Source organism: Zingiber officinale, chromosome 9A, assembly GCF_018446385.1.
Source record: "Zingiber officinale cultivar Zhangliang chromosome 9A, Zo_v1.1, whole genome shotgun sequence".
Classification (NCBI taxonomy): domain Eukaryota; kingdom Viridiplantae; phylum Streptophyta; class Magnoliopsida; order Zingiberales; family Zingiberaceae; genus Zingiber; species Zingiber officinale.
Genome location: NC_056002.1, coordinates 132,027,219 through 132,039,248, shown reverse-complemented (window position 1 = coordinate 132,039,248; position 12,030 = coordinate 132,027,219). Strand labels below are relative to the sequence as shown.

The 12,030-nt window shown below is 38.7% G+C and overlaps 1 long non-coding RNA gene across 2 annotated transcripts; it reads left to right on the top strand.

Annotated features, from left to right (window-relative positions):
• The first annotated feature begins 8,868 nt into the window (after positions 1-8,868).
• Positions 8,869-11,335, top strand: LOC122021667. 2 transcript variants are annotated; one of them, XR_006122605.1, is made up of 3 exons: positions 8,869-9,274; positions 10,769-10,952; positions 11,098-11,335. It is a non-coding gene; the product is annotated as an uncharacterized LOC122021667 (long non-coding RNA). The 2 variants fall into 2 exon arrangements; XR_006122604.1 differs by having other exon boundaries at positions 10,755-10,952.
• The last annotated feature ends 695 nt before the right edge of the window (positions 11,336-12,030 follow it).

Genomic DNA, 12,030 nt, shown 5'->3' with positions numbered 1-12,030 from the left:
TTTACTTGAAGGAAAGAGGCAAGCAAAGTAAAGAAAGCAATGTATTCATTTTTTTTATTTTGTCCGACTCGAGAAGTCTAATAAGAATATTCAAGGTCATTGTTTCTTGGTTTCTCTTCGATCCAAGTGAACTAGGCAAATTTCTTTTCTCATAGCTGAGCTGTTTCTTTTCTTTCTTCTATCTCCTCTCTTTCGGATAAACACAGCATTGGTTTTCTTTTCTCATTAAGTGTTGTTTCAGTTGAGAATCAGGAGGCCATGAAAGTAATTCTTGGATTGTAGGTAAGCTCTCATTATCATTTTTTTAAAACCGAGAACTTAGATCAGTAGCGGTAATATGGTTGAATCATAAGTTTCATTTATCATCTGGGATAACTGCAATTCCAGGGATTGATTAGTGTAAAAATTATTAATGCAATCGATGTCTAGGGTTTTAATGTTTATTTATTATTATATTTAATGGAATTTGGTTAATGTTGACCTAGCCAGAGAGAAGTCTAGTGAAGTCAAAAGTTGACCCGATGACTAATAGAAAGTCTAGTTAGGTCAAAAGTTGACTGAATAACTAGTAAAGAAAAGTCATAGTGAGTGAAACTAGATCCTAGTAAATGAATCTAAGTAATGAAAATCTTGGTGAATGAAGTCAAATGGTGAAAGTTCTAGTGAGTAATGCTAGGTCCTAGTGAGTGAAACTAGGTGATGAAAGTCCTAGTGAGTAAAGCTAGACAATGAAAGTCCTAGTGAGTAAAGTTAGGCCTTAGTGAACGAAGCTAAGTAGTAAAAGTCTTAGTGAGTGAAGCTAGATAATGGAAAGTCCTAGTGAGTAAAACTAGGCAGTGTAAAACCCTAAGAGGAAGTAACTCTAGGTAATGAGAAATCTTAAGTGAACTCGAAGCATGTGTGATTGAACGCACCGTCGACCAGACCAGCGAATCTTGAATACTGCTAACACTACTTTAATATTTTATATCTATTATATTAACTTGGTATTACAAGAAAGTCTTAGTTAATCAGATTGATAGACACTAAGCAAGATTAGGGAAAGTCCAAACAGATTTGGAGGACCAGATGTTTGGCAGGTAAAGTCAGGTAAACAATTGGAGAAGAGAGATTCAATGAGGATGAGTCTCAATGGGATTGTAGGCACTCTCTAACTTAGATTAATTTTAGAAATATAAGTTTAGACTAAAACTGGCTAGATCTTAGCCGTCTTAGACAGGATCTAATTCATAATTTAAGTATATGTGTTAACTCTATTTTACAGATATCTTTATTATTTTTGGACTAACATGTTTTGCAAGAACTTGGAGTAAAAAATGAAATCTAGATGAATAGTGCTCAAGGTACTTCGCATGATTGGAGGTGCCCTGAGTAAGGCATTGGAGGTACCTTGGATGGATGAAGGTGCCTCATTGTAGATAAACTTTACAGATGAAGTTTCAGCCATTGAATGTGCCCCGGGTTGATTGGAGACACCTCAAGTGGAACTGGAGGTGCCCTCAAATAGTAGTAGGAGCCCTCAAGTACATAAATAGTGAAGTTTTTGAATCGGATCAATGCCATTGCAGCCACCGTGGGTCATTGGAGGCGCCCCCAATGCAATATAAAAGAACCATTTCGCTAGCTCTTTTGATAGAACTGTTGAATAAGCTTTCTAGCTCTTTTTGCTCCATCATCTCCCAGCTATCATTCTACTACAACTCTATAATGCTCAACTGCTACAGTTAGAATGACACTGACCTCGATGTATAATTTTTAACTCCTACAAGTGTCGGTAAAAGTATGTTTTTAATTATTATTATATCAGCAAAGGAAAGTATACATTGTTACACTTTTTCTATTTCTGTATTTTACTATTTTATCTGAAGATATTTTGGAGGAGATTTTAATGAATTGTCCAATTGATATGATGCAAAGGATAGTATGTCTTATGCTCTGTTTACCCGGAGAGGGGATGCAAACTAAGATGAATTCCACGTGAATCAATATAACATCCTTTATTTACTTTTAGAAAAAAAGATAGACAGATGGATTTTAAATTCATCCACAAATCACTTTTCCTCGATTTTCTCATCCACCCAAATTTCGACGGAACCAATTTTCCATTCGTCCAGTTATTTGACTCGATGATCGACGATGGTAGCCTCACCTCCTAGAATGCCTTGTCGCGCTTGCGTGTGACATGGAGGATCTTCCTCGATAGCTCCGCCGCCACAAACCTCCACCCGTCATTGCGGAAGTCGGCGGCAGCTGTGGAAGTTATGGGTATGTGGCGGGTGAAGGGAAGCAATAGGTCGGGTGAGTGGAGAAGCCGATCGGGCAACGAAGTCGTCCAAACAGAGAGACAGAGAGCCGACCGTGCTTGTGGACAGGCCTAGCAATAGGTCGGTCAGGCAGACAGAAAGGCAGGTTGGGCGAAGTAGACCGGCTGAGCGGGAGGCAGACCGACCAATCGGATAGACAGGTTGGGCTGTCAGAGAGTTTGGTCGGGCGAGATAGTGTCGGCCGAGCGGGCTTACAAAGAGGCCGATCGGATGACAAGACAAGCCGAGCGAAGCGGCAGACAAGCCGAGTGAGCTGATGCCGATCGGGCGAACAAACAGGCCGAGCGTTCAGAGAAGCCGATCGGGCGGATGAAGAGACCGACCGGCCAGAGAAGCCGATCGGGCGAAGGGGCTGACCGGTCAGAGAGGCCGACCGGGCAAGCCAACCGAGGCCTGCGAGAGTCGCAATTTTCTTGAAACAGATTCGTCCCACCTCCGGCAGTGCTTCGAGGTTTTATTCTGCATTAATCTCGAATTTGCATCCGTTTCACAGTTGCATCTGTTTCACAGCAGCAAAAGATCTACGTGGTAAAATATTGGTTGTTCCACTTGGGCAAATTTTTACCCTGACCAATCCGACATTCGTGTGCGCAGGTTGCGCTCGCACACGAGTCAACTTGGTTCAATGCAATCCGGGCCCTGATTTGCACCCCCTACGCACTCACATGTGAGAGAGAGTCTCTCCTCATGCATTTGTTCACGTCCTCAATGTATGTGAATCAATATAAATCAATAAAAATACCTTGAAACTTCTAATGTGGGACTAAAGTCTCATTCACAATGGAGTCTCTTTCCTCTTCTATTTTTTCTCCATGCACTTATTCAACGCTAGAATCTTCTAATGAATAACTAAATTGAGAACTCAATTCGAAACAAATTGGAGAGATTGCATTAAAAAAAGGAATTGGTTGATTGATTACAGAAGTGAAGGAGGGAACAAGGAGGGAGAGGGAGAAAATAGGAGGAAAAAAGGGAAGTGTGACAGAGCAACAGGCCCCGCAGCGAGATCGGGGGTGACGAGCGCGACCTCGCCGTGAGAAGGCCAACTGCAAGAGTACATAGTTTTCTTGATTTGTCGCATATTCAACTGTGTTTCGACGTTTTTTCGGATTACGACGAACTGAGTGACAGTAAAAATATTTAAGTGGTAAAATGTTGGTTGTTCCACACTACAATAAATATGATTTTCCGTAGTACATCATCAACGATGTGTGGTTAAAGCGCGTCGTTCATAATAATTTTTATGGCGTATCCAATTATATACATTGTAAATAATATAATATTTATACAAACGACGACATGTGAAAAAAATACGCTGCCAATAATCTTTTCAACGACATATAAAATGTGCTGTTAAAACTTAATAACAGTGACATCCAAAGCGCGTTGTAAAACTTATCAATATTATTAATGACAATGTATAGAAACTATACACTATCAATATTACATATTATTAATCTCACCATAACTTTTTTTCACTTACCGACAGTCCCTCAATCCCTAAATCCACCGCCCACCTCCGTTTCTCAACAATCCATCTAATAGAGATAAAAGATAATTATCCAGATTGACCGGATCAAATTACCAAGTCAAATCAAATTAAGTATTAGGGTTATTCTAATAATTCAGTTATAATTATTAGAATAATTCTCAGAATAATTTTTAGAATTATTCTATTATTTGTTAATTGGTTAATTGACCGAGTACTTGTTTAAACCCTATATATTGTATTGTTCTTAGGACAAATTTCAATGAACAAGATTTATTATTACTCTCATCTCTTTCTATTACTACTTTATCATGGTATCAGAGCCAACATCTTATCTCACCTATTCTTTTCTAAAATAAACCTCTATTTCTCTTCTTTGCTGCTGCTCCTAAAGATCTCAATAGCTGTGGATTTTCCTTCTTCTGCCGCTGCATAAGAAGAAGCTGCCGGCAAGGAGCAAAAGTCCTGCCCACACCAAGGAGTTCCAAAGAAGATAAGTTATTGTGGTGACACAAAAGTCCTGCCCATGCCAAGGAGTTCCAAAGAAGATAAGTCATTTAATCTTTTTTTTTTGTGAGCACCTCTCTCCACCATCCACCATCCCAGATAAGCTATCATTACATAACTCACTATTTTATAATGTCAGAACTTTCATCTCCATCATCTACCACAGAAACAAACCTTGGAACACAACTCTCTTCCTTACCCCTAAATGCCATGTCTTATTTACCCATCAAACTCACCAATGATAACTATATGCTTTGGAAGATGCAATTTATTTCGCTACTTCGTGTTCATGATTTACTCGGAATTATTGATGGTACCTCTCTTAAACCGCAAGAAGATGATCCAGGCTATACTATATGGAATAAGAAGGATCAACTAATTATGACATGGCTGATTTCAACAATTAGTGAGCCTATACTTCCTGCGATTGTAGGACTTGTTAGTTCTCGTCAAATATGGGAAACTCTTGCTCGAACCTTTGCTTCACAGTCTCAGGCGCGTGTTCTTCAACTTCGCATGCAGTTACAATCAGTGCACCGAGGAGACAAATCCATCAATGAATATATGCAATCAATCAGAACCATTGTCAATAATTTAGCTGCGATTGGCAATCCAATTTCAGATCCAGATTTATTAATACATGTTCTTGCAGGATTGGGGCCTCAATATGATAGCTTTATTCCTAGCATAACTACTCGCATCGATCAAGTGTCACTTGATACCCTTCATGGCTTGCTCTCTTCACATGAGATACTTCTACAATTACAATCTCAAAGGGTTTCAGATTCTATTGCTCTTACGGCATGCAAGACTGATAGTACTATCCACCAAGGAAATCAAGGAGGTCGAGGACGAGGACAAGGACGAGGACAAGGTCGAGGACGAGGTCAAGGACAAGGACGAGGTCAAGGCCGAGGACGAGGACGAGGACGTTGTCAGATTTGTTTCAAGATTGGTCACTTTGCTCATCAATGTTATAAGAGATATGATCCAAATTTTACTGGAGGTTTTGCATCCACATCTCAAGCATCAACCTCAACTTCATCATATCACCCGGGGGCATTTTCTCTTGCAAGCAACCCTTATGTACCTACGACAAATTCTTCAGTCTCAGGATGGCATCCAGATTCTGGAGCAACTCATCACGTTACATCAGATTATGACATTCTTACAGAGGCCTCCTCCTATCATGGTCCTGATACTGTACAAGTAGGCAACGGTTCAGGTTTGCAAATTGCTCACCTTGGAAACACATTTTTTCATTCATCTGGTCGACTCTTTTCCATGTGCAATACACTTCATGTTCCTTCCATCACTAAAAATCTACTTTCAGTCCGTCAATTTGCTCTTGATAATAATGTGTTTTTTGAATTTCACCCTCACTATTGTCTTGTGAAGGATCCCACAACCAAAACCACCCTGCTCAGAGGAGAAATTAGAGATGGTCTTTACTATCTTCAACCTACATCCGCCAAAGCTCTAGTTGGAGAACGCACAAATAAAACCTCCTGGCATGCACGACTTGGTCATCCATCTCTACGTCTTGTTCAAGGAATCATCAATCGGTTTGGCCTACCGACATCTTTATCATCCTCATCTCATTCTTGTGAAGCATGTTTGAAAGCAAAAAGTCATAAATTGCCCTTTGTTTCTTCTTCTCATATGTCTAGTTTTCCTTTAGAACTTATTCACTCTGATGTTTGGGGCCCTGCTCCTATTTTGTCAAATCAAGGTTTCCTCTATTATGTGATTTTTATTGATAACTTTAGCAAGTTTACTTGGATATTTTTCATGAAACGGAAATCTGATCTTTTTGATATCTTTTGTCAATTCCAAAAACACGTAGAACGTTTCTTTGATCGAAAAATACTCTCTCTCCACTCTGATTGGGGTGGAGAATATCAAGCGCTTAGTCGTCATCTGGGCTCTTTGGGCATTCTTCATCGAGTCTCATGTCCTCACACTCCCGAACAAAATGGTTCTGCGGAAAGGAAACATCGTCATATAATCGAAACTGCCTTAGCTCTTCTCAATCATGCATCAGTTCCACTCAAATTTTGGGATGACGCAGTTCAAACTGCTGTTTATCTTATTAATCGTCTCCCTACTCCATTACTTCACCATAAAAGCCCCTTGGAAAAACTCCACAATCAGTCTCCTAACTATACCTTCTTACGTATTTTCGGTTGTGCATGTTATCCATGGCTACGACCTTATTCTAAACATAAACTTAATCCTCGTTCTCAACAGTGTGTTTTCCTTGGTTATAGTAATTTGCACCATGGCTATCGTTTTGCAGCCACAACAACAACTCTATCCTCAAGCAGTAGTACTTTCTTACCCCCACCTGATATCCCATCTGAATTACCACAGGTTGCTCATCCAATTAGACACACTGGAAATGCAAGAGGAGATGGCATCCTGGGTTCTGCTCCAGAATTCTCTGCAAATTCTCCTAGATCACCAGAATTGACCCAAGTGGCTACTCCATTAAAAGCAGGGCATACTGATGAGAGGAATAATGTTGTAGAACCTATTCCGTGTCCAATCTTGGAAGCCTCGCCGGCTATGGATAATATGCTCTCTAACTCTGGATCGTCAAATAATACAAGTCCGTCATCGGAATCACCATGTCAGTTTCCTTCCTCCTCCTCGTCAACAAGTGATTCGAATGATGGTCCTCCTCGTCGCATGCTTCCCTTAAGTGACATATATGCACGATGCCCTCAAATAACAACTCGACATCCCCTTCCTCGAGCTCTATTGGTTTCTTCAAAATCTATTGAACCAACTTGTTTTACGCAGGCAAACAAGGATCCAAATTGGCGTAATGCAATGGCTATAGAATTTGATGCACTTCTTCGTAATGGAACATGGAACCTAGTTCCGCGTACTCCCTCCATGAATGTGGTGGGCTCTAAATGGGTATTTCGTCTTAAGCATCGAGCTGATGGTTCTCTTGAACGACATAAAGCTCGCCTCGTAGCCAAAGGATTTAGTCAACAACCAGGTATTGACTTCAATGACACTTTTAGCCCAGTCATCAAAATTACATCTGTCAGACTATTGTTATCAATAGCTGTTAGTTCTAATTGGCCCGTACGACAATTAGACATTTCAAATGCGTTTCTCCATGGTCATCTTGAGGAAACTATTTTTATGGAGCAACCACCTGGGTTCATTCATCCACAATTTCCATCTCATGTTTGTCAACTCAAGAAATCATTATACGGTCTTCGACAAGCTCCTCGTGCATGGTTTCATCGATTATCTAATTGGTTACAAACTCAAGGATTTTCTGGATCAAAGACCGACTCGTCTTTATTTTACAAAAATAATGATGGATTTATGATATTTTTTTCTTATTTATGTGGATGACATTCTGGTAACCGGTAATGATCACAAAGGTATCACAACTTTATTAAGTCTTCTCAATCAAGAATTTCCTACTCGAGATTTGGGCATTGCTCGATTTTTTCTTGGCATTGAGCTTATTCCACATGAGGATGGATATCTTCTCTCTCAGAGCAAATACATTACTGGACTTCTTCAAAGAGCTAAAATGGATGGGGCACGTCCGGTCTCTACACCAATTGCTGTAAACAACTCTCTATCTTCATCTTCTCCTGCTCTGTCTGATCCACAGATTTATCGAAGCATTGTTGGAGCCTTACAATATGTCACTATCACACGGCCTGATATTACTTTTGCAGTAAATCGTGCCTGTCAATTCATGCATGCTCCGACTGAACAAAATTGGGATAATGTAAAAAGAATACTTCGCTATCTCAAAGGTTCTATTCTACATGGTCTTCTTCTATATCGCCAATCGTCTCGAGATTTACATGCTTATAGTGATGCGGATTGGGCTAGTTCTCCTGAAGATAGACGCTCTACTAGTGGATATGCGATATTTCTTGGACGAAATCTTATCTCATGGAATTCGAAAAAGCAACCTACGGTATCTCGTTCAAGCACTGAGGCAGAATATAAAGCTATAGCAAATACAACGTCTGAGATTATTTGGCTTCAATCACTTCTTTCTGAACTTCATCTTGCATCAAATATTGCACCAAAAATTTGGTGCGATAATATTGGAGCAACATATCTCTCAGCAAATCCGGTCTTCCATGCTCGTACAAAACATGTAGAAATTGACTTTCATTTTGTTCGTGAACGTGTGGCAACTCAACAGTTATCTGTCTCTTATATCTCTGCTGAAGATCAAATCGCTGATATATTTACTAAGCCATTATCCAGACACCGTTTCAACAAGTTAGCAAGCAAACTCAACGTTAGAGATCTCCCGTTAAGTTTGTCGGGGGGTAATAGAGATAAAAGATAATTATCCAGATTGACCGGATCAAATTACCAAGTCAAATCAAATTAAGTATTAGGGTTATTCTAATAATTCAGTTATAATTATTAGAATAATTCTCAGAATAATTTTTAGAATTATTCTATTATTTGTTAATTGGTTAATTGACCGAGTACTTATTTAAACCCTATATATTGTATTGTTCTTAGGACAAATTTCAATGAACAAGATTTATTATTACTCTCATCTCTTTCTATTACTACTTTATCACCATCGCCCTCTTCTCTCTCCCTCTGTTGCTTCGCCAGCCTCCACTCATGTTCTCTGCGAGATCCTTGCCTCCTCCAGCCCTTCCTCCGTCAATCGCTCCCTTACGAAGCTAGTGTCTGCATCTCCTCATAGGATGTGGAGGTCGTGCTCAAGATCTCTTACTCCCAACCGGGTGCCACCTTCGCCCTATTTCGATAATCCAAAAGTCGGCATCTGAGAGAGGAGGCAAGGGAAAGAGTTCATCCCTGCGGCGTGCGGATGTCATACCTTCTGCCGCATCTCCACTCAGTTTGGGTGGTGCATCATGCAATCTTGGAGGAGGGGTGCCTCATCGTCATCCACTTCTGACACGACTGGATAAAACTTGTATGCATGTACCTCTCCCTCTTTTTGATTCTGCGGATGTGTATTTTTTCAACTACTCCTAGAATTTGTGTGGTGAATTTCATTTATTTGCTCACTTCTTTCTTGAATTTTGAAGTTTTCGAATTGTTCCCAATTCATGTGAGGAACCATAGATAGGCATGTCGATGTTCAATGTATTGTGACTACTGGCTCAACAGTAGTTTTTTACCTTCTTGCTTCAGGTCACATATTTTCTCCATTGGAGAAGATTAGGGTTCTAAGCTATGATTGTTCCTTTATTTATATGGTATTTTTTTTTCTCAATTTCACATTGATTTGCTTACGAGATTTTTAAGCTATCAATCCTCGAGTCCCTACCAAAGGAACCAGGAGTAGTCGGCGTTACTTCATAATGTAGTTCATGAAGGGCTCAATTCAATGACGCTACTAAGTAACAATGATACTGCTAAGTCAAAGGCTTTGAAAAATAAATAAACTTCAAGTGACTCTAATCTCCAATTATACTATCATACATCAATACATTATTTATCCAAATTACAACTTCACAATTTGGTGTAGGTTCACAATGTGTTTGGTTCAATGACAATCCTTCGCGCTTGATAATTTCGTAACTTGTTCGATAGTTTTATAAGACTTATCTCACATTCAAGTCCATGCTAAACTGTAGCACATTCTCATAAGTATGATAGGACCTAAAAATCACATTATCTGCACACTCATAAATTTGTCAAATCATAAAATGTGTTGATTTAATATTAAAACATTTCATCAAAAATCAAAAAGGATAACCAAAATCTTCAAACTCTTTAGGCCTCATGAGACCACTAAAAAGTGAAAATTTTATTGTCTTCCTTATTGATATTTTTTTGTACATATTATTGTCAAACTCAATTTGCTATGGTGTTCTATGTGCTTGATTTTGGTTGAGGTAAGCAACCAAATATTAGTATTTGTGAGTTGAAATGTAGCTTGACATTTGGATGAGGTCCTCATCAGGAAAATGAGCACTTTAATATTATTATTTTTCCATGATCATAAAAGTATACACAAGATATTATGCCAGATAATACTTCATCTCTTTTAAAGGTTATTTTGGAATTTACAATTACCACTTATTTCCAATTTTATTTTAAGGAGAGCATTTAGACTATTCTAAAATTCTACTAAATTTATGAGGATGTATGTGTTTATAGTCATAAGAGGATCCAAGATTTCCTAAAATAAAATAGGCTTCCAATATTCTATTAAATTCTAAATCTTTGTGTGAATAAAATACTCACCGGATTATTAGATATGCTTCGAAGATTCTATTAAACTCTATGTATAAATCTCAGTTGTGGTTGATGACGTCTAAAACAACATATTCATTTTTTTTCCCCACTTGTATGGTTACAAAGTTTAGGTGAATACTGGCTAGAGGAGACTTGTATTCTGAATGACAGTTTATGGAACTATTTTCATTTATATTGTTTTGATTTAGGCATTTGTCTCTAGATACTGAAGTGGGTTCTGAACTAACGGCAAACATTCAGGTTATGTCTCATGACCCATCGTACAAATTTTCTGTTTCTTTTTGTTATCTTCCTTTGGCAGTAGAAACCTATGTTATTAAATTTTGCAAGGTTTTGATAACTTTGAAGAGGAGCTCAAGAAATTAGTAGCTATGGGCTTTGAAAAGGTATTTTTCAATTGTGATAATTCTGTAGTCAAAGCCTTCTTTTAAAATTAGCTCTTGCCAATATTGTAGTGTTGCTATTTGTTTGGTTGTAGAAAGTGTGTTACTTCTCAAATTTGGTTGATATGAAATTTGATTTTCATTGTAGGCAAAGTCAATGATTTTGACAGATACCTAGACCATGGATCGCCTATGGACCAAACTAATGCACTAGACTTACAAGAACCAGAAGTCAATGAAATGATGTCAATCTGCACTTTGTATTGTGGCTAGCCAAACATATTCAATAGGGTTTTAACTTACATATATGAGTTAGTGTAATGAGATATTTGTAATCTGTTCTATACAATAACTATCAGTTAATGAGTAATACCTTATTTTCATCATTATTATTGCATATCAAAGGGTTGTATTCTTATTGCCTTTTCATGAGTAATTCTAAGTTCCAGCTTGTATTCTTATTGTTTCATATCAAAGTTCAAACATATTGAAGGTGTCTAATTTAGCGACGAGATAAATTGTGATGATGTCTAAATTTTAAATTTGAATTATATATTTTAAATAAATATTAATGGTAATTGTATGGTAATTTAATCACAGCGCACGCTGCGTACTGTGAATGTTATTAACCGCAGCGTGTGTTGCGTGCTATGAATGCTCTTAATCGCAGCACGCAGTGCATGCTACGAATGATGTTAACTGCAGCACACAGTGAGTGCTGCGAATGCTCTTAACTGCAACATGCGCTGTGCGCTGCAAATGCTCTTAACTGCAGCATGCGTCGTGCGCTGTTGATGTCTTATGACTTTTAACAGCTTGCAGTTGTGCAGCGTGCGATGCGCGTTGCGGATAACATAATTGCACGCTGCGGAAAGTCAAATTTGTTGTAGTGCCACTTGGATAAATTTTGTCTCGACTGGTCCGACATTCAATGTGCGCAGGTCGTGCTCGTACACGAGTCAACATGGTCCATTGTAATCCAGGTCCTAAATTTACACCCCTCTGCGCACCCACGCATGAGATCAAGCTTCTCTCCATGCATTTGTTCACATCCTCAATACATATGAATTAATATAAATCA